General features: G+C 38.4%; 1 long non-coding RNA gene across 2 annotated transcripts in view; it reads right to left on the bottom strand.

Moving 5' to 3' along the window:
• Positions 1-23959, bottom strand: part of LOC122810871 — a 39877-nt gene extending 15918 nt beyond the window's left edge. The window contains exon 1 of one of the 2 annotated variants that reach the window (XR_006366137.1): positions 23715-23959. This is a non-coding gene — a long non-coding RNA (uncharacterized LOC122810871). Of the gene's footprint in view, positions 1-7570; positions 7897-23714 lie in introns of those variants that run through there. The other variant, XR_006366136.1, reaches the window with a different exon arrangement.
• Positions 23960-25274: the final 1315 nt, after the last annotated feature.

A 25274-nucleotide genomic window follows, 5' to 3' on the forward strand; every position in this document is an offset into this window, starting at 1 on the left:
AAAAAAATAATCAGCTACCTCACAATGCCAGCAAGTAAGATAATTTGGTTATCCTTAACTGATTTAACTAAGAAAATGTTTGTGAGAATTCTGCTAGCAACTTGGGTACAACTGAAAAGAGACCTGGAATAGAGTTAGAAACTGTTTGAAGGTATGGGAGGAGGGAAGTCTATGTTGTAGCTTCCTGGTTAGTGTGTGCACCACTATTATGCCAAGGCCACTCAGTCCAGAACCCAATTTCACTAACCTGTCTCCTCAACCAAATGGGGAGAAACATACTCTGCAGTCATTAGGGAGGTTAACTGGTTGTTTGCTTGGGTCATGGTCTTGCTGTACGAGAGTGGAGATTCTTGGGCATCCATTTCAGGTGGGGGATTACTTGTACATGAAGGATGCAGGGACTGTAAAAGGAAACAATTAGTATATGGGATTAGTAGAGTGGGCTATGAGAAAATAGAAATCTGTATCAAGTAATATTCTAGCAGTAGTCTTTATACACTAAGCAGTGGAGCAGTTTGTAATACTAATACAGCATGAGCAGGTCTAAGAAGGTCACAGGTACTAACCAATTAATAGTTCAGTTGGAAGCAATATGCTTTAAATTTTGCAACCTCACCTCTAATGAATGCAGCAGACCAGTCAGTGAAAAACAACAATCAGTTCTAAATGCCATAACTGATTACAGTATGCTGACTGAGACAACACACAGGTATAAACAGATTATATGGCTAGAGCTATTGTTGACCAAAAAGACCGCATGTACAGTGTTATTTTATTGACCTAAAAGCTTGCTAAAAGCAGTGGAAAAGTTCATATGGCATATTATCTTAAGTAGTAGAGATAAAATAAACAAAGATATTTGCGATTAGCTCGCAGGCTCAACTTTTCAGTGTTTAAACTGGGGGACTCGACATTAATGCAAAACAAGCTCAAATGGTACAAATGGTATTTGATCTTAAGCAGCAGAGATGACCTAATCAGACAGACATTTATACAATTAACTCGCAGGCTCAACATTTTTACGTTTGCATGGGATGAGTACTGCATCACCACATGGAGCAGAATACACATATGACCAAAATACATGTGGGTGGCGGTGTTTTTCAATGCCCAAAATATAAGCCTTTTTTGCTTCTCAGTATATTAGATTAGTAGAGGGCAATTATACTGGATGCTATGTGCAAGGCTGTGGCCCATGTCATTATGAACATTTGTATTGCTGTTGATTCCATAAGAGGGGATCATTGGTTGCTACGTCTCCCAGGTTACAAAGCTGTTATGAGCATATGAGTACAGCAAATACCAAGGGAACCCTCACTAGGTTTGTGGAGGTTTCACCTTACTACGTCTGTACACCAGCTGGGCACTTCTGTACATAATACTTCCCAGATGAGCTATGCTGTCCATCTTAATTGGAAATAAGCACAAACTGCATCTGGATCAGTCTAGAATGTGGCTGCCCATGTCAGATACTACTATGCACAAAATAGGTGGATAATCTCTAGGTGCACATTTATATCCTGTAATTGAAACATATGCATCACCCAAAGACACATGAATTAAAAATATGTCGGCAGGCGTACATATTCACATATATCTGTTGTGGTGGCCATATACATAAGCACATGGCATTCTGGCATACATAATAATAATACTCTAGTATAGCATGCTACATGACTGACACACATGGGGAGGGGGGGGGTTCATGTCAGATATCACTGTGTTCAGTGTTTGTTAGACTGCATTGCATATGATTATCCATTACACATTTGCAATTACTTGTTATCTTAAATTTTGGACCTCCTCTACTTTATGTTCACTGCACAGCTATGAGATATATACCTTAAATATTATGTTGTAACAATTTTACATTAGTTTTATCGACTATATCTCATGTTTTGCAAGTGCACTGTTTAGTTGTGTAAGAAAACTGGTATGCAGTGAGCATTACACAGGACTGACATACACTAATAACCTGTAATAATATGTCCTGTTGTTTAACAGCTAACATATCTACAGCTGTTTTATGCAGCATGCTTCATGCATTACAATCATGCATGGCAATCTGCTTGAATGTATCATTCCATTTCTACATGACTTTGCTACACACAAGGTAAAAAGATGTAGATGTCATCCTGTTCTGATATTGCAGGCATGTAAAAGTGAACAGTTAAGGTAGGCTTTACAGGTCTGGCATGCCAGCAGTTGTTGTATGTATGTTTCTTTGTTAATCCTGCTCTTTGTTGAGCTTTTTTAGGTGTTGATGTAGGAAGTTGGAAGGCACAATGGTGCAGTGAATAGCACTGCAAGTTGTTCTCCAGTTCGATTCTCAAGTTGGATGCATCTGTGTGGAGTTTGCATGCTATCCCCTCCATATATTTTTTCAGTGAGTAATCTGATTTCCTCCTACCTCCTAAAGATTTGAAGTTAGTTGAGTAGTAATCTTTCAAATTGCCCATAGGTTTGCATATAGTGTAGGAGTAAATAGAAAGTGCAGTTGTGTAAGTAAACTTCCTATAAGAGTAAATGTTCAAGTGATCACTGCTGCTGTAGCCTTAGCTACACAGGCTATATCTTGCCAAGAATATAAAAGCGTGACAGGTCCTAAAGCTTCAAGGCATCATCCATGCACTCAAACTGTCAGGGAGTGCATGCTGATAAAACAAGTGTGGGCACCAAGCCCTTCAGAGCTTACCTGCTAAAAGATAAAGAGAGTCTGAACCCTGAAAGGACAATGTTAGGAACGACAAAAAATAAATGCCCATATCCTGGCATAAAAACATACCAAAAACAAGGGGGATTAAGGGAGGAAGCGTCTACTGCTGAACATCGACTGTTACAGTAAGTTTACTTACACAATTGTACTATGCTCATCTTACTAATCACCGCTGCAGTAACCTTAGCTACATGAGCAGATTACCCTAGCTTAATATATTTGGGAAGAATTTCTTTTCTAATTTCTAATATATGATTTTCTAGTAGCAGGCTTTCTTGCTTCCATTAATATCTGCTGCATGTTCTCAGAAAATGTGTGTAAATGGAATTAAGAGCTTATCATGCAGGTAATGATTGATGTTGGGGTATATCAAACACCACTGCTCTTGTGTGAGTAGTTCCACCCTGTGAAGAAGGCAGAACCATGGTCGCCTTGGCCAGAATGGAGTCTCCACAGTGATCTTGGGGAATTCCTTCCGAATCTTCAGAATTACCCTGGATATTAGTGGAAAAATATAGGAACATTCCTGTCCAATAAAAAGAAATGACATCTGTCTTCCAGGCCTTCTTACATAGAGTCCTGGAACAGAATCTCACCAGGTGATTCTTCAGAGTTAAGGCAGGGACATCTACTTGAACTTCATACAGATGGATCAAATCATGGAAGACCCCCTGATCTAGTTTCCATTCATGATGTCCTGCCTGGTTCTGGTCCATATGTCTGCCACACAATTTTGCACTGATGAAATGTAGGATGACTGTAGAGTGAGATTATGCTGAGAAGTTATAACCCAATGTAATGTGGATATCTGCAGTGGGGTTACAACCTGTTGATGTACCACATAACTGGGTAGTCTGTGACAACTCGAGGCGGTCCCTGGAGCAAAGATGATTCTGAGAATTGAGTGACGATCAGTGTATGCATCTCTCTGATATTCACGTGCTTGCATCTGCTTTGGCATCCTGCACACCCTACATATTTATCACTCCTGAAACAGCTCCCAAAGTAAAGTCTGAGGCGTCTATGATAACTGACTGCTTTGGAACAGGGAAGGATAATGGAAGACTTGGATTTAAGGATATCTTTCTCCACCAACTGATTTCTCTTCTGATAAACCCCAAGACTTCAGATTTGAAAAGACAGTGGGTGTTGGTGCTGGGACCAGAGAGACTTTAGATACCATTGTATCTTTCTCATGTGGTATCATGAGAGTCATAGAAGTAATGTTGCGTCTTTCGGCTTTTCCCGGTTAGGGGTCACCACAGCAGAACTCCGGTATGCTAATGATTGGCAGTAGATTTTTACGTGCCGAGTTGCCTGGCCCTGATGCACAACCTTCAATGAAGGTATGCCCATTCACACATGTCTCCACACAGAAGACGCTCTAGCTGAGAATCGAACAGGACAACGTCTTACTGTGAGGTGACAACGCTACCGCAGCACCACCACTGCAGTCAATCATAGAAGTAATAAAACCCAAAATCCTGAGGTATTTTTTCTGTGACCAAGTTTGAATGGAAAGCCTTAGAAACACATCTAGATATAGATCTATTTTTCCTGTGGAAGAAAAGTCCTTTGAACTGAGGTGTCTAATTGACATCCCAGGAACACAATCCTGTGTGAAGGAGTCAAGAAAGACTTTTAAATATTCTCTTGGAATCCCAGCTTGTGTAAGAGATCTCTCACCAAAAACAGAGACTCCTGCCATTTTGAAAAAAGGCTCTGCATAGTTAAGCAAGTAATCTAAATATGAAAAAATGTGGATACCCTCTATCATACAGTCACCTATAATTACAGCTAGACACCCTGTGTTCACACTAGGTGCACTGAATAGTCCAAAGGGTAAGGCAGAAAACTGATAATGTGATCAAGACACACAAAACCTTGAGACACATCTGAAGTGTGGACAAATAGGCATGTGATATGTATCTTTTAAGTCCAGTTTTACCAGGAAGCTTGAAAGTGGAAGAAGAGGTAACATGTTTTGAAATTACATCATTTTGAATATGCGCGCTATTACAAACAGGTTTAGGAAAGAAAGATCAAGAACTGGTCTCCAGGCATTTTCCCTCCTTCAGCTCTAAGAATGTGCATGTATAACAACCCTTCCCCACCTAGGAAGGAGGAACTGGCTTGATCATGCCTTGAAACAGCATGCAATGAAGAAGTGGTGAAAATAAAACAGTCTTATTTGGAGGATGAAGAATGATCCCCAAGAAAGGAAGAATTTCCTTCCTCAGCCACCTGTAACCTTGATGAATGATCTTCAGAATTATATATATATATATATATATATATATATATATGGAGATTCAGACTTTCTGGAAAAAAAGGGGTTGGCAGGAGGAAGTCACAAGATCTCTTGAGCAGACATTGAAATTTGTTGAGTGTCCTTGGTTTTGGGAAGTTCAAGACTTTTTAGTAACCCCCTTTTCATTTCTTCTTAAATATCTGTTTACCTTTTTTTTGTTTGTTCTGATTCCTGACAAAACTGGATGAGAAATTAGAGAATCCCTTTAAAATAATTGGAAAAGGAGGGCTAAAAAATCTTAGAGATTCTCTGGATCCACTTACCCCATTCATCACACTTTTAGAACACCTCAGCAGCGCAGGGAGTGAAAAACTAAATCTCTGTCCAAAGGGGAGTTTAAAAGCTCATCACCATCTAAAGCAGAACAGGAGGAATGAGTGTAGGTTTTGGAAATTCCTTCTGAAACAACTCAGTATTTTCTGAGAGACTGAGGAACCTCAGTGTTCTCTCACTGAAACCTCTGGCACATTCTAACAATAATCTCAGAAAATGAGAACCCCCCCCCCCCCCCCCATTAGGAGAATCAGATACTAAACTCTGCTTTGAATCTGAATCAGAAATCTGAGGAGAAAACCCTGTATCTATCCCTTTATCTTCTTATTCAGATTCAGAATTTTGTATCTCCTCAGAAGTATTCCTCTCTTTTACCAAAAAACTACTTGACATGAAGGATTAATAGCCTAAATTAACCCTGAGCTGGACCCAGTAAACTTCTCCTATCCAAAGAAATTTGGAGTTGATTAGATAAATGCTTAGATTTCTGTTTCTTTTTGGCAGGAAAAAAGTGGGGCCAACTGTGTTGCTAATGACAACAGCAGTTCTCAAGGGATGTGCAAGGCATTCTGACACAACAGGGAAGCATTCCTTGTTTTCTCTCAAAGAACCAAGAGTGGCTTTCCCTTGCCCACTGAGGGGTTCCAAATAGCCACAGAGGATGTGGCTAACCCCTGATCTATAGTGGCTGTAGGTGCTACACCAGAGGGATCTGGAATAAAAGATGAATTGTCTAAGGTATAACAAATGGTCACAGCAGAGTCACTCACCTGTGGCTGAGGCAATTGCTAGCCTGCTGTAGTAGCAAAGGCTGTTTGCTTAACGTTTCCTTTCTGTAGCTGGAAAAATGACCGTGTGTGAGACCAACAGATTTTTACATGGCCAAGCAAAAAGTGGTGCCTTTTTCCTGAGGGAAGGCAAGCACCAAATGTCTATAAAAACTACAAGTCTTTAAAAAATGTCACTTTTTTCACAGAATAATACAGAAAAAGACACTATAAAGCACTTTGCCATCTTCCCAAAAGTTAAATAAGCACACTTTCTTCAAGAAAAAATAGTTTTCAGTTACTTTACACACCTTTTAAACTGACAGTAAAAACTATCACTCCCATTGGAAAGTAAGATACAGTTTCATGACAGTCCATTAAAACAAAAAATTCCTAGATTTAAAATAAGTTTTCTGGAGAGGAACATGATAAAACACAATCAATATTTAGAAAATGGAAGGCTTTTCTCCAAAGGGACTATCTGCCCAGCAAAGAAACAGGACCAAGCTGACCATCAATCCACAAAAACCTCAGAGGAGTGTACTCTTCAGTGGCAGTAAAGCTCTGGTGGGCTTGGCAGCCAAACTTACCTTTTAGTCAGCTCAGTTCAAACTGTCTGATAGTTTGGAGATGTGGAAGGTGCCCTGAAGCTTTGGAATCTGGCTGGCTGTTACATTATTTGCAGGATATAATTCATATAGCTAAGGCTACTGCAATAGTGATCAATATTATGACTGCGTGTTCATTTTGCAAAAAAAAAAAAAAGCAAAAGGCATTCATGGCTCTGTGACCCAGTGAAAGAGAAAGTGGTTTATCTAAATATAAATATAATAGATGGAAGTTTAGGTAAGTGGTGCTCCAATACTTCAATTCTATGTTCTTCTTACTCAGGAGAAATACATTTTCTTTTAAAAATAAGTAAGCCAGCATTGTGAGATTATTTATTTATTTATAATCACTTTGTTAATCAGATTTCCAATATTAGGCATATCCCTTTCATAGAAGTGAATGAGGAATAAAACGTGAACTTTCTATGAACAAAACACATACCATTTGATGGTGTGGAATAAGGAAACTTACAATAGTGAGCAAGTAAGCAATTTTGAGGTATCATAAAATTCCATTAACACAACACACACACAGTGTACATGGCCACACAGAATCTCTCACACACACACACACACACACACACACACACACACACACACACACACACACACACACACACACACACACACACACACACACACACACCAAAACATGACAGTACATTACAACTTTGAAAGTTGTATAGGACAGGATTATAAAGATAGCAAATATGACATTTCTAAAAAACATAGTAAATCAGACAAACAAACAAAAAGTGCATTGGCTAACATAAAGTACTTATATTGTCTTAACATTGGCCACACGCAAACTGAAGTAAAATACTGCAATACTGTAAATTAAATTGTATAGCTTACATTTTATTTCTGTCTTTATTATGTGATGCTTTATACTTACCTGGGAATGATGACTGTCCTGGTGTCCTGGGGCATTTTGTAGAAGACTGGTAGTTCAGGTGAAACTACATGTAAATATTCGGTTTGTTAAGTAGCAATGTGAGATTTCAGGGCTGCTTTGAAGCAGTGTTGTGGTACATTACTGACATTTAATGGGCATTCCACACATTATTAGTATTGCTGAATGTTTATCCTCCTGCCTTGACCTCTGTGAAATTCATGAAACAGTTATTCATTAGATGACTAAACTAACCTTAGAAAACTGTACAAAGACAGCAAGTAATTTTGACGTGTACCCTGCTTCTTATCTAAAAGTCTGAAAGTAAACATTAATGACAGCCGAATCCTTGCTTGTTGAGAAAAATCAGCCTTTTCAGAAATAGACTGTGTGTACGTGGGAAAATTCAACAAATCTGGTTACATTAGTGTAAAAGGTTAATAGCAGATATAACAGACCTTGGCATGGATTCAAGTGGGTCTGACAGACAGAAAACATCGCTGGATGCAGATGTGTCTTGCTAAACGTCCTGTTACACTGCTCTGCAGTAGTAAATGTTTTTTTCCTTTTCTTGAAAAGTGACAGCATGTTCATCATTTTGTCTTTGGAGTTTTGTTGTGATGGATATTCCCGAGCCTAACTAACAGTTTTGTGACCATTCGTGTCTGCTAGCCCCATACCAGGAGGAAGGAGATGCTTAGTAATTTTTTTTAATGTAGTTTATAAATTATCCCTCACAATAAAGCACTGGCATATCTTACAGTTATACTGTATCGGAATAAACTACCCACTCAGCAGTATCCTGGTCATCATGCCTAACCGGCTATTATTTCCAAACTGCAGTGACACTGTGCAGAATGTGAATTTCTGTTTTGGGAAGAATACAGAGTGAAAGGGACATTTTATGCAGGCGATTATTGTTTCTCCACCCCTGGAGTGTGAGACTTTATTGTGTTTCAGATACTGAACACTCCATATCAATGAACCATTATTACACTGACAGGACACTGTTTCCCTTCAGTTAGGTTCTTTTCATAATAAATACAGCAAATGATCTTTATTTATTTGAAGATGGACACCAGTTGTGCAAGAAAGTGCAATCCCTGGGGAAAGGTAATATGCACCTTCCCCAGGTACTGTGCAATCTCACATTAATATACAAGTCAGGGAGGGGTGCAGGGGGACTTGGCTACCTGCAAAAACATATTTTTGCACTGCATGCTATGTGAAGTAACCTCATAGCATGTACAGAAGCTTCACAATGTGATATTCAGCTTTATTGTGTAGACATTAACAACATTCAACATAATGCTGAATTAACCTTCCCCATTAATTTATGTATATATGTGTGTATATATGTGTATATATATATATATATATATATAAATATATATATATATATATATATATATATATATATATATATATATATATATATATATATATATATATATACATATATACATGCAGATGTTTGTTTGTCTGTGTGTGTGTGTGTGTGTGTGTGTGTGTGTGTGTGTGTGTGTGTGTGTGTGTGTGTGTGTGGTGTATGCGCATGTGCATATATTAGCAGTTGTATATTATACCATGCGAACATCACAAACCTGACAAACGTGCATGCTGATTGGCTAATCCAACCAGCGTGCACATAGTAAATCCTACAAGAAACAACGCAAAAAGTCCGGTCGCTAAATATCATGCGGCGACAGCAAATAAACAGTAAAGTAAAGTAAATCTAATACCCAAAACACACAACAATTTAATGAAAACACAGAAAACTAACCAATTTCCATACTACACTCCTCATTCCCTCACCTCGAACACTAAAAAAATAAAAAGTCATGCAGTCGCAAATACATCACACACACACTACATAACCACCACTTGTAACACAATAAAACCAAGCATTCTCATAAAACCATTCACTTACCTATATTCCCTACAATACCTATACACAGACAACTCCAAAAATGTACATACTAAAAACACACCACACATCCCTCGCAAAGTCAAAAACACACACCATACCGAACGTCCACATCAGCATACATCTAATAAAAGCGCATACAATACCACAATCTAGTGACCAAATAGTAAAAGTACATATTTTAAAAAAATTAATACAAATTAAAACTACACCACATTTCAACATACCTATAACTACTAAAACATAACTACATGTTATAAACTTCTACACTCCTTAAACTATATTATACCAAGCACCACCTAGCCCTTTCCTAACATTTCCTGAAAAACTAAAAAATAACATGTATTTAAATTAAAACAGAAATAAACAATAAACACAAACTGAAAGTGTGGACTATTTTATCTCACAAAAAGTGGAAGAATACAAAAAAAAGCAAACAAAAACATAAATAACAACAATACAAACATAATACAAAACAAACTAACACCATGGTATAATAGCAATAACCCACTTCTGGGTGTGGGTAATGCTGGATTTACCCACGGTTGTCTTTGTTTGGTCCCTCGGGCTTCACCCTCTGGACCAAACCATGCCAACCGTGGGTAAAACCAGCATTACCCACACCCAGGCGTGGGTTATTGCTATAATAGCCCTCAATATCACAAAATCAGTCTTAAGTTGTTCAGCCTAACCTGCTGAGCCTTTAAACAAGAATGCAACAGCATACTGCCTGAAATGTTTTTCTGTCCTTAACAGTTTTGCTCACATTACTCTGCCTGGTCACAGTTTGTTTTCATTAGGCTTCCCATCCAACACCATTGTAATTAATGACACTGACCTTTTACCTGATTAATCCATATCTCTCAGCTGTCACTGATTTTGCGTTATATTTTACCCCGCATTTCATGATTTGTTTTTTTTTTTTAATTATTTTCGTTTGAATCATGGTAGTATCAGAGTTTTATACTTTTCACTGTTCAGCAAATGCACACGGATGCAAAACTTGTTCTATTAACTTAAGTAAATTACGATAATATTTAAAACATTTACCCTGATTTTACAACTTTGTTCTCCCAGTATTTTTTGGCTTGGTCCCTCAGTTTTGAGCAAAGTTGTTGAAATCTATGAATTTACCCTAATTTTTTTGTTGTTTTGCATTTGACTTTCCTTCATGAAACCCTTTGTAAAACAATATTCTGTCAGCTTCTATAGTAGCTACTGCAGTTCGAACTGACCGGTTGCTACCTTCCCCACTCCAATAGACAACACTAGTAAAGGACTCTTCACTTATAGGTCTAGGAAAGGTAGGGTAAAGGCCCCACCCCAGACACCTGCTTGTATAGGGTGCAAAACACACTAAAATGCCATCTTATTGTTTTAAGAAACAAAAAAGTAGATTTGCATACACACAATTTTGTTTTTCAGCTCACTGCTTCCTTATAGCGATTCTGGTTACTTCCTTTCCTCTTTTGGCTTCATATAGACAGATATGTTCATCCTTATGTTTTACATATGGGCTGAGCTGCAGAAACCACCCCAAAACATAGGAAGGCTTCTGTCTGGGATCTTGGCTAGTAGATGAGGGCAGTGCAAGCAGTTTTTGTATTTTGGCACCTGCAAGAGCAACAGGTGAAATACTAACTTTGATTTGGCTCTTTGATTACTTCTTACATTTTAGAAATCCCACAAGCATTTAGTTAAATTGTAAAACTAAAGTTCACTGTTATCTTGAGTTTTAATTTTCTTATAGGTTCATAGGTTCATAGGTAGGTACTAGGCTATCGGCCCTAGGGCCCATACAAGCCTAGCCAAAAAATGTACCCTGGCTTTCGCCACCCAAGAAAATTATTTTCCTGTGCCCCTGTCGAGCAGAGCCACAGAAGTGATCCCCGGGGTGAATTTCCCATTTCCCATCCAATCATAAAAATTTTTCTTGAAGAGTGCTAATGAGGAGCTCTGTTTGACATAGATAGGTAGTCTGTTCCAGAGTATGGGAAGTCTCTGGGACAGGAATCTATCCCTCCATGTTCTGTTTATTGTGATGACAAGGTTAAGGTCCCTAGAGCGTGTAGCTCAGAGAGATTGGGATTTCTTTAAGTGGAGCATGTCCAACAGCTCTGGGTTTGACATAGCTTTGTATGTTAGGCAGAGATCGCCCCTGAGTAGGCGATATGCGATGGAGTAAAGCTGTAGTTTTTTGAGTCGGTCTGCATAGGGCATCTGTTTGAGGCCAGTAATCCTCTTTGTGAGGTATTTCTGTGGTCTTTCCAGTTGTTGTAGATGTCTTGTGAGGTACATACCAAAAGGGGTGTTGTACTCTATAATGGGTCTAATTAGTGATGAGTAGAGGGGAACAATGACCTCTTTTTTTCTGGATGAGAATCCTTTTGTGATGAGATGAGCCACGTAGAAGGATTTCCTAACCACTGTGGTGATGTGATTATCAAAGGAGAGACTACTGTCCACCTGTGTCCCAAGGTCTCTTATCACATTTTCGGCATTAAGTAGACTACCAGCTATGTGGTAGTTCATGGGTGCAGAATTTTTACCAAAGGGGATGACAATACACTTTTTGGCATTGAGCTTCAGGCCATGGCTTTGACACCAGGTATCTGTCTCAGTGAGGCCCTTTTGTAGTTTGTCCACATCGTTAGGAGTTTCGATTATGGCTCCTAGTTTGCAGTCAACTGCAAACTTTGTTAGCCAAAGACCTTCTGTGTTGGCCTGCACTTCAGAGAAGTAGATACCAAACAGGGGAGGACCCAGGACTGAACCCTGTGGTACTCCACTTGTCACTGGTCTGATGTCGGATTTGGAATCCGCTACTTTCACAGTGTGGGTTCTGTCCATGAGCCAGTTGGCAACCCATGTTGTGACATAGGGATTTATACCTAGTTTAGTGAGCTTATCTATAATTCCAGAGTGGGGGATGGTGTCGAAAGCCTTGGCGAGATCTAGATAAACTGTGTGAACCATTTTACCCTCATCTATGGCTTTGGTGACTGCTTCAAAGAAGTCAATCAGGTTTAGGAGACATGATCTGCCTTTTACAAATCCAAACTGAGTAGGGTCCAGAGTTTGGAGATTACCAATGTCTTTGTTTATGAGTTCCACGATAATACGTTCCATGGCCTTGCAGACCAGGCTCATCAGGCTAATGGGGCAGTAGTTCCCAGGGTCCGTCGTGGCTCCCCCTTTGTGGAGTGGGATAACTGTCATTGTGCGCCATTCAGTGGGTACAAAGCCTGAGGTGAGGCTATGATTGAACACGGTACTTAGGTAGAGTGCCAGTTCATTCTGTAGTTCATGTAGAACGCAGCCTGGGATATTGTCAGGTCCCATGGATGCTGTGTTCTTGGCTTTGGAGAGTGTGTTTTTTACCTGTGCAGCCATGATTATAGGAACTTTGCATTCTTCCGGTATAGAGATGGGCCCTCTAGGGGGTGAGAGAGAGGTTTCTTTTGTTAGAATGGAACTGGGACTCTACAACTTGCCTGACACCTGGGGAAGAAGAAGATGTAAAAAAAAGAAAGGTTATTCACCACTTCTCATTGAGAAGCTTGACAGGACTGACTGAAAGTGGGGCAAGTAAGCAAGCAGGCCACCAACCAGCTTAATAAAGAATGCTGAATCTGTTTTTGCAGGTGCTTTGTATCTAAGCGCCAATACCTTTAAAAGGAGATGAAAACAGGTTTGTGAAGTCTGCAGTGATAAGCGACACTTCTGTGGAAAAAGCTGGCTGAAAACCACAAATCCAGTAATCACACAATCTCCAGCTGGTAACACCTTGGCACCGATAAAGGTAATCCCAGACTTAGGGAATTAATTTGGCAATTACACCAGGATGCTTGTATACACCCAGGACTGAATGATCATATCTCATTGACACCAGCCCTAAAGTTAAGGGCTAACAAGTTATAAGACATGTTCACATCATATTGAAAAAAATGGTAGGTTATATAGGAGAACATTAATAAATTTTATAGTAAAATTGTCAATATGGGAGGTTTAAGGGGTGTCATTTTATGTCATTAACCAATAAAAAATGAGTTATGGCTTTAAATTGGTGACAGAATGTTATGTAAAATTGTTTCTGATGACGTTTCCTGTTGGGAGAAGAAAGTATTAAATCCTTATTGTTGTGGCATATGAATAAACCTTTTACTATGTAGTGAACTACGTTTTTTGTCACCAGATTTTTGGCCTTTGAGTCTGGGATTGCCTTTATTGGTGCCGAGGTGTTACCAGCTGGAGATTGTGTAAAGACTGCAGTGATATTATGCTATGCTGCTTGCAATGGAGAGCTTTACCTTCAGGGATTTTCTATTCATGATTCATAATGAAGTGTTGGGAGGGATCTCTCTCATTTGTAAATTTGCTAATGTGCAGTTGTTGTAAAGTACTTTCATTGCAGATGATAGTCATCTGTAGCCCTACACCTTCCTTTTGTTTCACAAACAGCACACAAAAATAACAAGTTAGGACAAAACTTCTGCTTTTTCACTGTACACACTGCCCTCATCTTTTTGTAGACTAAGTACTCTTTATTAATCTTTCACTTTTTAATTGTATGACTAGTAAATCTGATGACGTTTTTTGCAGAGTTTATAATCTTGTCTATATGTGCTTTAATGGTATAGATTGAATTAATTCCATCTCTTTCTTCCACCTTTACCTAACACAGTAGCCTATTTATTCTTTAATCTATTTATGGAACCTGAATGATGCTTTTGTTTCTTTCTTTTTAATAAGCAAGATGGAACCATTTCATGTTTATGTCTGCTTACCTGTAAAAACTTATTACCAACTCTGTACCTGTTCTTATTTTTGTATTGGATTGATCGCTTGATGAGGCATAGTTTACTGTGAAGTTGCCATCTGTGCTGTCATGAGAATAACTTCTAACAACATTTTCGTGAAGAGATTCCATGGCTCTGAAATTTTCATTTTGCTTGCAACCGGCACCTGGGTCTCTTTTCAGTGGTGATTATTAGGTAGATAAAACCACTAGTTTTCTTCTTTTTGGACGTCATCTTGTAGGTGGTGATGGGGGGGGGGGGGGGCAAACTGAGGTCTTTACCTGGACTTCATATGGTGTAACGACACTTCTGTCGTCACTAATAGTAATTTATACTACATATGTCTCTGCAGTTACACTGCAAATCTAGAAAGAAGACAACCTTGTTAAGCGTATTTCTGACTTAAAAATGGTGCTTAACATTTGGTATGCACCTTACAGCGGTCTATATTAGAATCTTAAAGGTTTATTGCTTCGAATCACTAAATATTGAACTTTAGTGATCGAAACATTAAACCATCGAAATTCTAGTAGACCCTGTAAAAAAAAAAAAAGTAGAGGGTGTTTAGAAAGGGGGGCAAGCCCCCCTGCACCCCCACCCCCCGCTACTTAAATATACCAACTCCGAGATCGCACTTTAATGGAGTATAGTGCGGAAAGGGAAGATTTCCTTTTCTACACTGTAGTGCGAACTCGGAGTTGGTATATTTAAGTAGCGGGGGGTGTGGGGGTGCAGGGGTGCTTGCCCCCCTGCCTACACTTGTTATTTTTTTGTTTTGGTCCTAAAATTATTTTTATAGGTGTTCGATCGTTTAATAGTTTGATAGTTTGATGCATATAGTTCGATGTTTATGCATTCGAACTATTAAACTTTCACGATTATAATATAGACCCCCTTACAGTACTGCTAACATCTAGTCAAATGCTATTACTTTAACCACAGCCACCTGTGACCGGAAGTTTTCAGCACTGCAAACAGAATTACGCTTCCTGTAGCACAATGTGTAGCAAAAGGAAGTGCCTAACTGCTTTTAAAGCTGTTTTTCATCAATGGGACACTGTAGTACATCTTTTCTTGAATAAACCAATAAATTGGTTATGATTACTAACTCAGTCACAGTCCTCTGTCACTGTATATTTCATTTTCTAAATGACTATGCCCCTGTTTTTTTTTTTTTTTAGGGTGAATTATTACTGCAAATTTCCTAAGGGCAGACATGCCAAACAATGAAATAAAATGGTGTATACATGCAAGTTTTTTAAAATCACACAGAGAAAATATGCTTAAGAGATAACCTTTTTACAAAATAGACTGTACACACTGCATTCACTCACTTAAACATTTATTGTCCGAAAAGTTACTTGCATTGACTGTTTGGATTCACATACGTAATTTTTAAAAGGTTTCATCTCAGGCAATAAAGCTTGATTTGTGTGTGTTTAACAGCAAAGTGTCCTTTGACTGTGCAGTCATCACACCGTGTTAACAAAGCAATCATTAACAGTGCATGCAGTTAAAGGAAAATAAACTTTAGAGCCCCGTCTGCTTTATATTTTGATTCAAGCACAAGTCTAATGAGGCACCACTATGATTTATGTAGTTATTACATGGGAGGTAGATGACAGTCCTAACAATTACTGTACTAGTACAAGACAGCAGGTAAGTATTAAGAGTCCTGTTAGATATATCATTAATATTTAAATAGCAGGTATTGTAAAGATGCAACTTAAAAGACCTGATAAATAATAACCATTTTGCAGTCATATTTACTGCAGCAAATGATGTTTTTGTGCTAAAGCAAACTAACAAAACACAGTCGATTTCAACATGGTGTAGTCTCTTCTGGATCATTGTTTAGTACAAGGGAATATATTTATATGATGCAAGTGTCATCCAGTTTCACAACATCTTGGTATGCAACTCTGGATTTTGGAGTGGAAACCAGTTGCAAACAAGAATCTCTCCTTAGTGCCATTAGCACACTGCAGGACATCAGGGGGTCTTTGCCCTGAAAAAAAAACACATTAGAGCAGTCTTTTTGGACTTGCTTCATTCAGATAAAGTCCATTTGATATCTTTTAGAGACAAAGTGAATGAGAGCAGGTTGAGGTAAGTAGTAGGATATAACAAATCTTTATGTACAGTGCTATAGTGAGTGGTTTATAAAACTACCATAGGTGTGGGGGGACCGGAAGTTGGAGCTCAGATCACTATGCAGAGTGAATAATTTCTAAGAAGACAAAACAAACTTTAATTTGGTCAACACAGTAAGGTTTAGCTGGGGGTAGCCTTAGGAACAAGAGAATTAGGCAGCCCCATAAGGAACTTTTTTTTTTAATAAGTTTCCAGATTGATTGATAAGAAGTGTGGTGTGGATCAGCCCCAAGCTGCAGGGGGACACCAGTGGTAGGAAAATGTTTTTAACGTTTTTTTTTTTTTTTTAATAACCTCACATGCTCTACATTTTACCATTCATCATTGCAGTTTATACTTCTCCTGCTACTCTGCTTCAGTGCTTGACAACCAGAGCAGAGAACTATGTTAAGTTTAACACATTAAGCAGCAATATACACACAGCAAGTGAGGCTCAAAAACATTAGTAGTATATGGTATGGGAGAGAAAAGGGAACGGTTCTGCAAGTCAGGCAGTGATGTATTTGAGGCAAAAAACGTATCCTTCTAAAGAGTGGGTGGGCTTGATTACGGGGAAGGAATGAAATGCTGAATGTTCAGGCAGAATCTTGAAAATGGTTAGCGTTTGTCATCTTGGGATTTTCATGACATGATTCCTCACCAGGGAAAAGTTACATCATGGAAGATGGATTTGGTACTTAGGGGTCCTGACAATATAATGCAGGTAGCAATTGGAGACGCTTGAAGGTTTACTTGAAAATAAACAAAAAAGCAAGCATGCCTTGTTAAACCATGCAAATAGAAGACATCGTCATGCGGACCGCCTGTGACATCATCTACAAGACTTTACTAAAGTGGATGGCAATGTTACTTGTAATCCATTGCAGCAAGAAAGGATCATAATGCTAATACATCAAACAGGTACTACGGCAGAAGTAGGAGTTCTAAGAGGATTTAACAAGCAAAGTTTGAGTTGTGTTGAAAAGTGAATTACTTTTCATGTTCAAAGTGGGTAAATGGACCAAATGTCAAATAAGCATATCAATGAAATGAATGCAGACAGCACTGTTATGCCTGCAGGTGGTTTTGAAGTAAGCCAATCCTGTTTCTATGGGTTTCTGTCTTCACGTGTGGCATCTGTTTGATGCAGTACCTGCCTGATACACTGCAGAATGAATGACATATAAGAAAAGGCAACTTCTGTAAGCTCTTTCAGCATGCAAAAACATTCATACAAATGTTCTCTTTCATTTGCATATATAACTGATGCAAGTCTCTCAAGTCATAGTATCATAGGAGATTACTAGGCTATTGAACCAGAGGTCATTTTAAGCCTAGCCATTTCATCCCAATGTAATACTACAGAAATGCTAGTTAATATGCAAGATTTCATTCAGTGATGACTGCCTATGTCTAGGAGGATTGTGGGTGCTATCCCTGATAAGAATGTATGGTGCCCCATCCACTCATCCAGGTTCCTCTTGAACAGTGTCATAGCAGTGCTTTGTTTCACATGAACTGGTGGCCTGTTCCAAAGATGTGGCAGTTGCTGGGAGATAAATCTGTCCCTCCAACATGTCTTATTTAAGTTGCAGGTCATAGTTAGCTCCCTGGAATGGGTAGCCCTAGTCCCATTTGACTTACGGATATTCAGCAAGTTCATTAGGTTTGGGCCTTGGATTGTTCTGTAGGCAGGGCATAAGTCTCTGCTAAGAAGCCTATATTATATGGAGTATAGTGATAGGGACTTTAGTTGGTCTGTGTAAGGCACATGCTGGAGACCCTTGATCTTCTTTGTTAGAAACCTCTGAGGTCTCTCCAATTGCTGCAGGTGCTTAATACCGTACATGCCGAACGGGGAGTTATACTAAATTATGGGCCAGATAAGTGCCAAGTATAGAGGGGTTCTAGCCTCTTTTTCTCTCGAGGTGATGTCTTTACTAATTAAGTGTGCCTAATAGAAAAAGCTCTCCTTACTACAGCAGACACATAGTGGTCAAAGTTAAGGTCACAGTCAACTTGAGATCCAAGGTCCCTTACCACTTCGTGCGTACTAAGGGTATTATTGTTTATTTGATAGTGTGAAGGGACATTGTTTGTGCTGAAGGGAATGATGATGCATTTCTTTGCATTCAGTTTGAGACCATGACTAATATACCAGTCAGTGGTCTCTGTGAGACCCTCCTGGAGTATACTGACATCATTTGGGGATTCAATGATTGCACCTAGCTTGCTGTACTGCATACTTGGTCAGTCACAACCCCTTAGTTTTAACCTGAACTACTGAGAAGTATATACAAAACAGTAGGGGGCCCAACACTGACCTCTGTGGTACCTCACTGGAAACAGGTCTGCTGGTTGATTTGGAGTCACCCACTTTGGTAGTGTATGTCTGGTTTGTGAGCCAGTTAGCAACCCATCTTACAAGGAAGGGGTTTACATTCAGTTTGCTAAATTTATTGGTAATGCCTGAATGTGAAATTGTGTCAAAAGCCTTTGCCAAGTCAAAATACAATGTGCACATATTTGCCCTTGTCAATGGCCCTGGTCAAATTTTCAAAGAAATCCACTGCATTTAACAGGCAGGATCTGCCCTTGACGAAGCCGAATTGGGTGGGATCCAGGGTTTGGAGGTCACCTATGTCTTTATTTATGAGGTCCATAATGATACGTTCCATGGCCAGGCTTATGGGTCTGTAATTCCCCATGTCTGTTGCTAGGCCACCTTTGTGGAGGGGAATAACTGTTGCTGTTCTCTGTTCCACAGGAACAAAGCCAGTGGTTAGGCTATAATTGAAAAGGGTACTTAGTGGTGATGCTAGTTCATGTTTTAGCTTGTTTAGAAGGCAGTCTAGGATGTTGTCTAGTCCCACAGATGCTGTATTTTTTACATTGAACAAGGCTTTGAAGACCTGCTCTTCAGATATGTAGGGTGGTGGGGAAAGTTTGGGAAAAGGTTTGTGATAAGTTAGGAAGGCATAAGGGAGTGAAATTTTCTCCAAACCTATCTGCTAACAGGTTTGCTATCTCTGTGGGGTCAGCGTTTGTGATACCATTGGCCACTAGTTCTGCACATGCTTAGATACTACCTTTTAGGCCACGTATGTAGCTATAAAAGGCCTTATGGCTATCCTTGGATGTATTTTCTAAGTTTCTCGCAAAGGATCCCTTGCAGGATTTGACAATTTGTCTTATTTGCCTGTTGAGGCTGAGGAGGGTGCTTTTCCACTGTTGAGGCCTTGCCTTTGTTTTCTTGGACAGCAACTTTTTGGATTTTTTGTAAAGTTTGTTGATGCCGGATATCCACAATGACAGCTTGTTTTTACTTGGGGTGGGGCTCTGGCTTTGATTCTTTCTGGTACAGTTGAGTTTATGCACTTATTCAAGTGATTGTACAGGGCTTTAGTGTAACCTTCTTAGGTTGGGGCTTGCAATGCAGTTTTACCTTCACCTAGTAGGGTATAGTTTGCCCTGGTGAAGTTTTTTAGTCTGATTTCACCCTTTGTGAGTTCTGGTGTTAGTGCCAGCTCGAAGGTGACTGATTTGTGGTCAGTTTTAATTAATGAGGGTCCGACAGTTGTGACAGTGCATCTGTTTGACATGTTGGTGAGGTCCAAATCTAGATTGTTTCTTCCTCTTGTTGGGTTATGGACAATTTATTCCAGGGCATTTGAATTCTCATGTGTGTAGTGACCCATGGAGGTATCTGTGACTGCACCAGGAGCAAACCTTCTCTGGCAAAGGAGCAAAGTTGGTCAACCATGGCTTCCCAGGCTGATAGGAACTGAATCCCTTTTGAATGACACCAAAAACTAAGGCAATTATCAAAATCAATCATTTTTTGTTTACACTGTGGCATTATTCTAGGTGAGGGTAATATGCTGTTCAAGGCTAGGGACATACCTGCCTGGGACACATAATCAAAGAGCTGAACCATGTCTCTCTTCATATAGTCCAGTGAGGTATGTCTCAGATCTTTCATACCAACAAAAACTATGACAGAGTCATAATGGTAATTGTTGCTGAGAGACCAGAGTGCATGCGTGATCTGACGAGTCATGGTATTGGACAGGCAGCTGACCATGACTTTCTCTTTGAACAGCTGGTGAGTGGGACATCCGTGTGTCTCACTGACTTAAATTGTTCATCTACTATAACGAGAGAAAAGCATTAGCAAACAGAAAATTTTAAAAAATTCCCTTTGTACAGAGAGGAATACTTCGACAGCTGTACTTGACAGCACTGTTTCTAACCATGATACTTTGCTGCCATTAAAATTGTGGACAGAAATAGATGCAGAAATACTTTCCTTCTTAGCATGAGTGGCTAGATTTTTAGAGGCTCATGTAACATTTTCTTTTGCAGTTCTTTTCCTTGCTCCCAAGTCTTCCACAAAGTATGCTTTACTGCAGCTTTATCAAACATTGGTATTGTGGGGACAGAGATAACAGTTGCAAGATTTTTAATAGTCAAGAGGAATTATGTATTTCTATGGTTTATAATTATCATGTACTGCAGGATAAATATTTTGGCTTTCAGGATATTTCCTTATTGTTGACAAATATATTGTAGTTAAAGACAACTCATTGTTGCCTAGTCTGCCTCCAGGCGTTTCTGCAGTTAACTCCTATGACGCCTCTAGGCATCAAATATTGCTTGTTCATATTTCCATTAATAATTCCAAAACTATGCTAAATGCAAGATATCAGAAAATTTCATCTTAAAGCATACATGATGGCAAATACATTTGTATTGATATTCAACCTCTGTCTCACGCTGCTAGAGGTATTGAATATTATTTGTATACTGTTTATTTGTATTACAATAATTTTTCAGATTTCTCTAAATATCTCAACATTCAGACAACATAGAACTGCATAGCCTCATAAGAAAGCTTACAGCTGTATGAAGAAAATCCTGCTGGCAGTGTGTGTTTTGCTTGAATAGTTATTGAGATATCATAAGCTGTTCATGCAACATTGCACAATTAATATTCACTGCCATTTTTTGGCTTATAAAATCCAGTTTAAAGCATCAAACTGAATGAATGCCATAGATGTAAAGATTAATTTATCCTGAATAGTTTATCATTTACAGTTTTCTAGCAACATTTATGGCTCTAGAGATGTGAATGATGACATTTGTTTGAACTGTAAGGTGATAACTTAATTTTTCAAAGGCTGAAGCCACACCCACTGGGAGTTAAAGGTACAAACTCAAAAGAGCTGTACTGGAGGGAATGAGTTAAACTGTATTCCATGTTAGTTGAATGAGTTAAACTGTATCCCATGTTAGTTTTTTTTATAGACTTGGGCTATGTGTTTGTTAGTCTCATTTTCTCTCAAGTGGTGCACCCTTTTATTTGACATAGCAGATAAATGAGCAACATAGAAAAACAAAACCAGCCTAACTGCACTTTACCAACAGCAACCAGGATGACAGAACAGCATTTATTAAAATAGACACAACTTTACCAAAAAATATTAGCACTTTCATCTTACAATTAAGACTTCTTCAGTTATATGCAACAGAAAAAGTACTCAGCTTAAAATGACCAGTAAGGTTACATGATACAAAAAACACAATGAGCTAATAAGAAGGAAAGGAGAGGCAAAGCAATTTAAAGTGACAGGCAGTAATTGCAAAATATCTACAAAGAATACCTGCACAAACCATGAAAATAACACAAAAGTGTAGCAAAACTAAAATAAAAATACTTTAAATAAGTCTTAACAAATTATAAAAAAAATCAAGATTAATTCTGTGTAGTTTTTTTTGTTGTTTTTGCAATTACTGCCTGTCACTTTAAATTGCTTTGCCTCGCCATTGCTTCTTATTAGCTCATTGTGTTTTTTGTATCATGTGGCCTTACTGGTCTTGCTGGTTTGAGCACTTGTTCTGTTGCATATATCGGAAGAAGTCTTAATTGTAATACAAAACCTCTAATATTTTTTGGTAAAGTTGTGTCTATTTTAATAAATCTGCTGTTCTGTCATCCTGGTTGCTGAATATCAGATAAATGAGTATACCTGCATTCAGTCCATTTTGTTACCTGAAAAGATGCTGAGAATCTAATTTAGAAAGAGAGAGGGAGAGAGGTCATGGGCACAAGACATGATATGTGCTTGCTTCCTTTGCAGTCGTATTACTTAGAACACATGATAAAAACTAGATCCAAGATGGTGGACATCCAATGAGTGCCTTTTCCATGTGGCTCCCTGAAACAGCCTATTTAACTTGCCTTAAGCCAAATACTCAAAAGCTTTAAAATTCTCCAAATACTCTAAAACATACTACCAAACCATTTAATTACTGGCAGAGGAAATAATCTTTTGTAAACAAAGAAGAATCTAACAATTTCTATAACAACACGTCAGACACCCCTTATCCAATGTGCATGGGCCTGCTGTCTTGATACTGAGTAGAGACTAGGAAAAGAGAAGAGAAGAGAGAAAGAAAGAGGGGAAAAGAAAAGAAGTAATAGGAAAAAGAGAAGGCATTAAACAGAAAGAGTCATTTAACTGTTCAAATTGTCCAGTGAGATGGACGGGATGGACACTCAAACTACAAAGTCCAAACTTTCATCTATTGTTTCACCTGAGAAGGAAGTTGTGACTAAACAGCAATGTACAATAAAACAACAGCAATTAAACTCAAAATCAGCTGTAAAATCAAAATCAGATCCATCGGTTAATATGGATGATTTAAAATTAGCTGCTCTTCCTCTCTAAACGGCCATCACTAGCTTTTCAGAGCAACTAACTGGGCTTGGAAATAATTGAAATCACATAATCCTGAAGCTTGATCAAATGGAAACAATGGCACATGCTAACGAAGTAAAAATAGATAAGCTACAGAAAGAGTTAGAAGAAAAAAACAAAACGATTGCAGCTATTTAGCAAAAAATAACTGATCTCAAAGCTAGAAGCAGGCAAAAAAACATCAACGGCAGCTAATTAATATCCTTGAACAGATATTTGGTTGTCTGCTACAAAACGAAAATGCACCATCTGAAATAATTATTGAAAGAACCCATAGAGCTCTTTGTAGCAATCAGGATCCTGCTAAACCCAGACAAGTGTACGCAAGAATGCTCAATTACCAAAATGTCTAAAGAATTTTACTGGCTGCCAAAAGTAAAAATGGAATGTAATATGGAAATTAAACAAAAATGACAACTTCTGTCTCTGTACTGTGCATATTTATTAAAACAATGCAAAATTTCAAATGACATATCCAAGTTCCTTAATATTTAGTCATAAGGATCATAAATATACTGCTGACTCACCCTCTGAAGTGAAATCGGCCTTTCTGCAAGTTTGTAAATTAAAAGATGTTTGCTCCAGTTGAGTGCTGGCTATGTCTTTTTACGTTTTGCTTTTTGCACCTGAGCACCTGCTGTCCTTGCAGAGATCTTGGTTTGGGGATTTCTTGTATGTTAATGTCTGGATGCTTTAAAATTAAAGCTTATAAAAAATAACCTTTTAAAATTTCCATTTCAGCTGGAAGTAGTTTGTTTTAAAAGTTGATCTGAAGGTGGTACTTTGCACTTGGTTGCTGTTTCAGAGTCTACACCAATAACAGTAACACCTTCCTCCTTCTCTTTTAAAGAAACAGTACATGTCTTGTAATGATAAATAATCATGCTACTCTTTGGTGACATTTTCAAGGTCTGTGTTTTTTTCTAGATCAGAATTTCCCATCGTAGAGGTATTTAGATTTTCCTCTCTATCTGTCTTGTCAGTTTTACTGAGCTTGACTACAAGAAAGCTAGAGCTATGTGTTCGTGTAGGCAGATATGTCTACATTCAGACTCAGCTGGTTCATAATTGCAATTTTCTTGTATTTCTTGTATTATGCATTTGCCTCTTTCTTGAAACAACTAATAAAGGTAGTGAGAAATGAAGATCGTTGGGCACGTTTAGCATTTAAAAAAGAAATGAGAGGAGAAGGGAAAAGAGGAAAGGAAAGAAGAAGAGAGAAAAAAAAAACTGATCTAGCCAGGATTTGCTGATTGGCTGATCTGAAGTGTACAGTGAGGCTAGTATATTTAAACTGTCTGTCATCCAAATGCTGTAAACTAAATATAGATTTCTGAGGTATGAAGAGATGGCCTCCCATTTTGCTGTTTATACATCCAGCGGAAAGTCAAAATGTCATAACTGTGTACGCTATTAAATTTGCAGATGTCTAACTAATATAAAAAGAAACTGATTCAGTTGATGTTATTGCACAATATGTCACGACATTTGAATTTCTTTTTTTTTTTTTTACATATTTTTGTAAAGTATAAACAGATATACAAATCAATGACTTAAACAGCTACAGTGGATAACAATGCCATACCTGTGTATGTTCATGAAGAACTGTTACTTTATGTATGCATACTGTTATGCCAGTAACCTGTGTGTGTGTGTGTGTGTGTGTGTGTGTGTGTGTGTGTGTGTGTGTGTGTGTGTTTTGTGAGATGCAACCATTTACTGTTTCTTGCATGGTTGCTAATTGAACTGCTCACAGTTTACCTACTAAAGCTGAGATTTTAGTGAATCAATATAAAATTTAAAGGCAATTATGTCTTATGTCAAATGCCATAACTCCTTCTTTAAAGTTTAGTCTTATGATAACTCAGGCATTTTATGTTTTTCCCTCTCAGTTATGATTTGATGTGGAATATGAAGGTTATACTGCGATTTAAATATAGTCTTAATATCTGAATGTTGGTGTACTTCACAGGGGATGGTGGAGATTGCAAAATGTAACTCAGGAGTTGTTGCTACAACTGTCTGACCTCAAAGTTTCTACTCAACCTGTTTATTTTAATAGAGTAGTTTACACAAAAGTTACATAT

Source organism: Protopterus annectens, chromosome 9.part0 (genome assembly GCF_019279795.1).
Source record: "Protopterus annectens isolate FY-2018-M chromosome 9.part0, PAN1.0, whole genome shotgun sequence".
Taxonomy (NCBI): Eukaryota; Metazoa; Chordata; order Ceratodontiformes; family Protopteridae; genus Protopterus; species Protopterus annectens.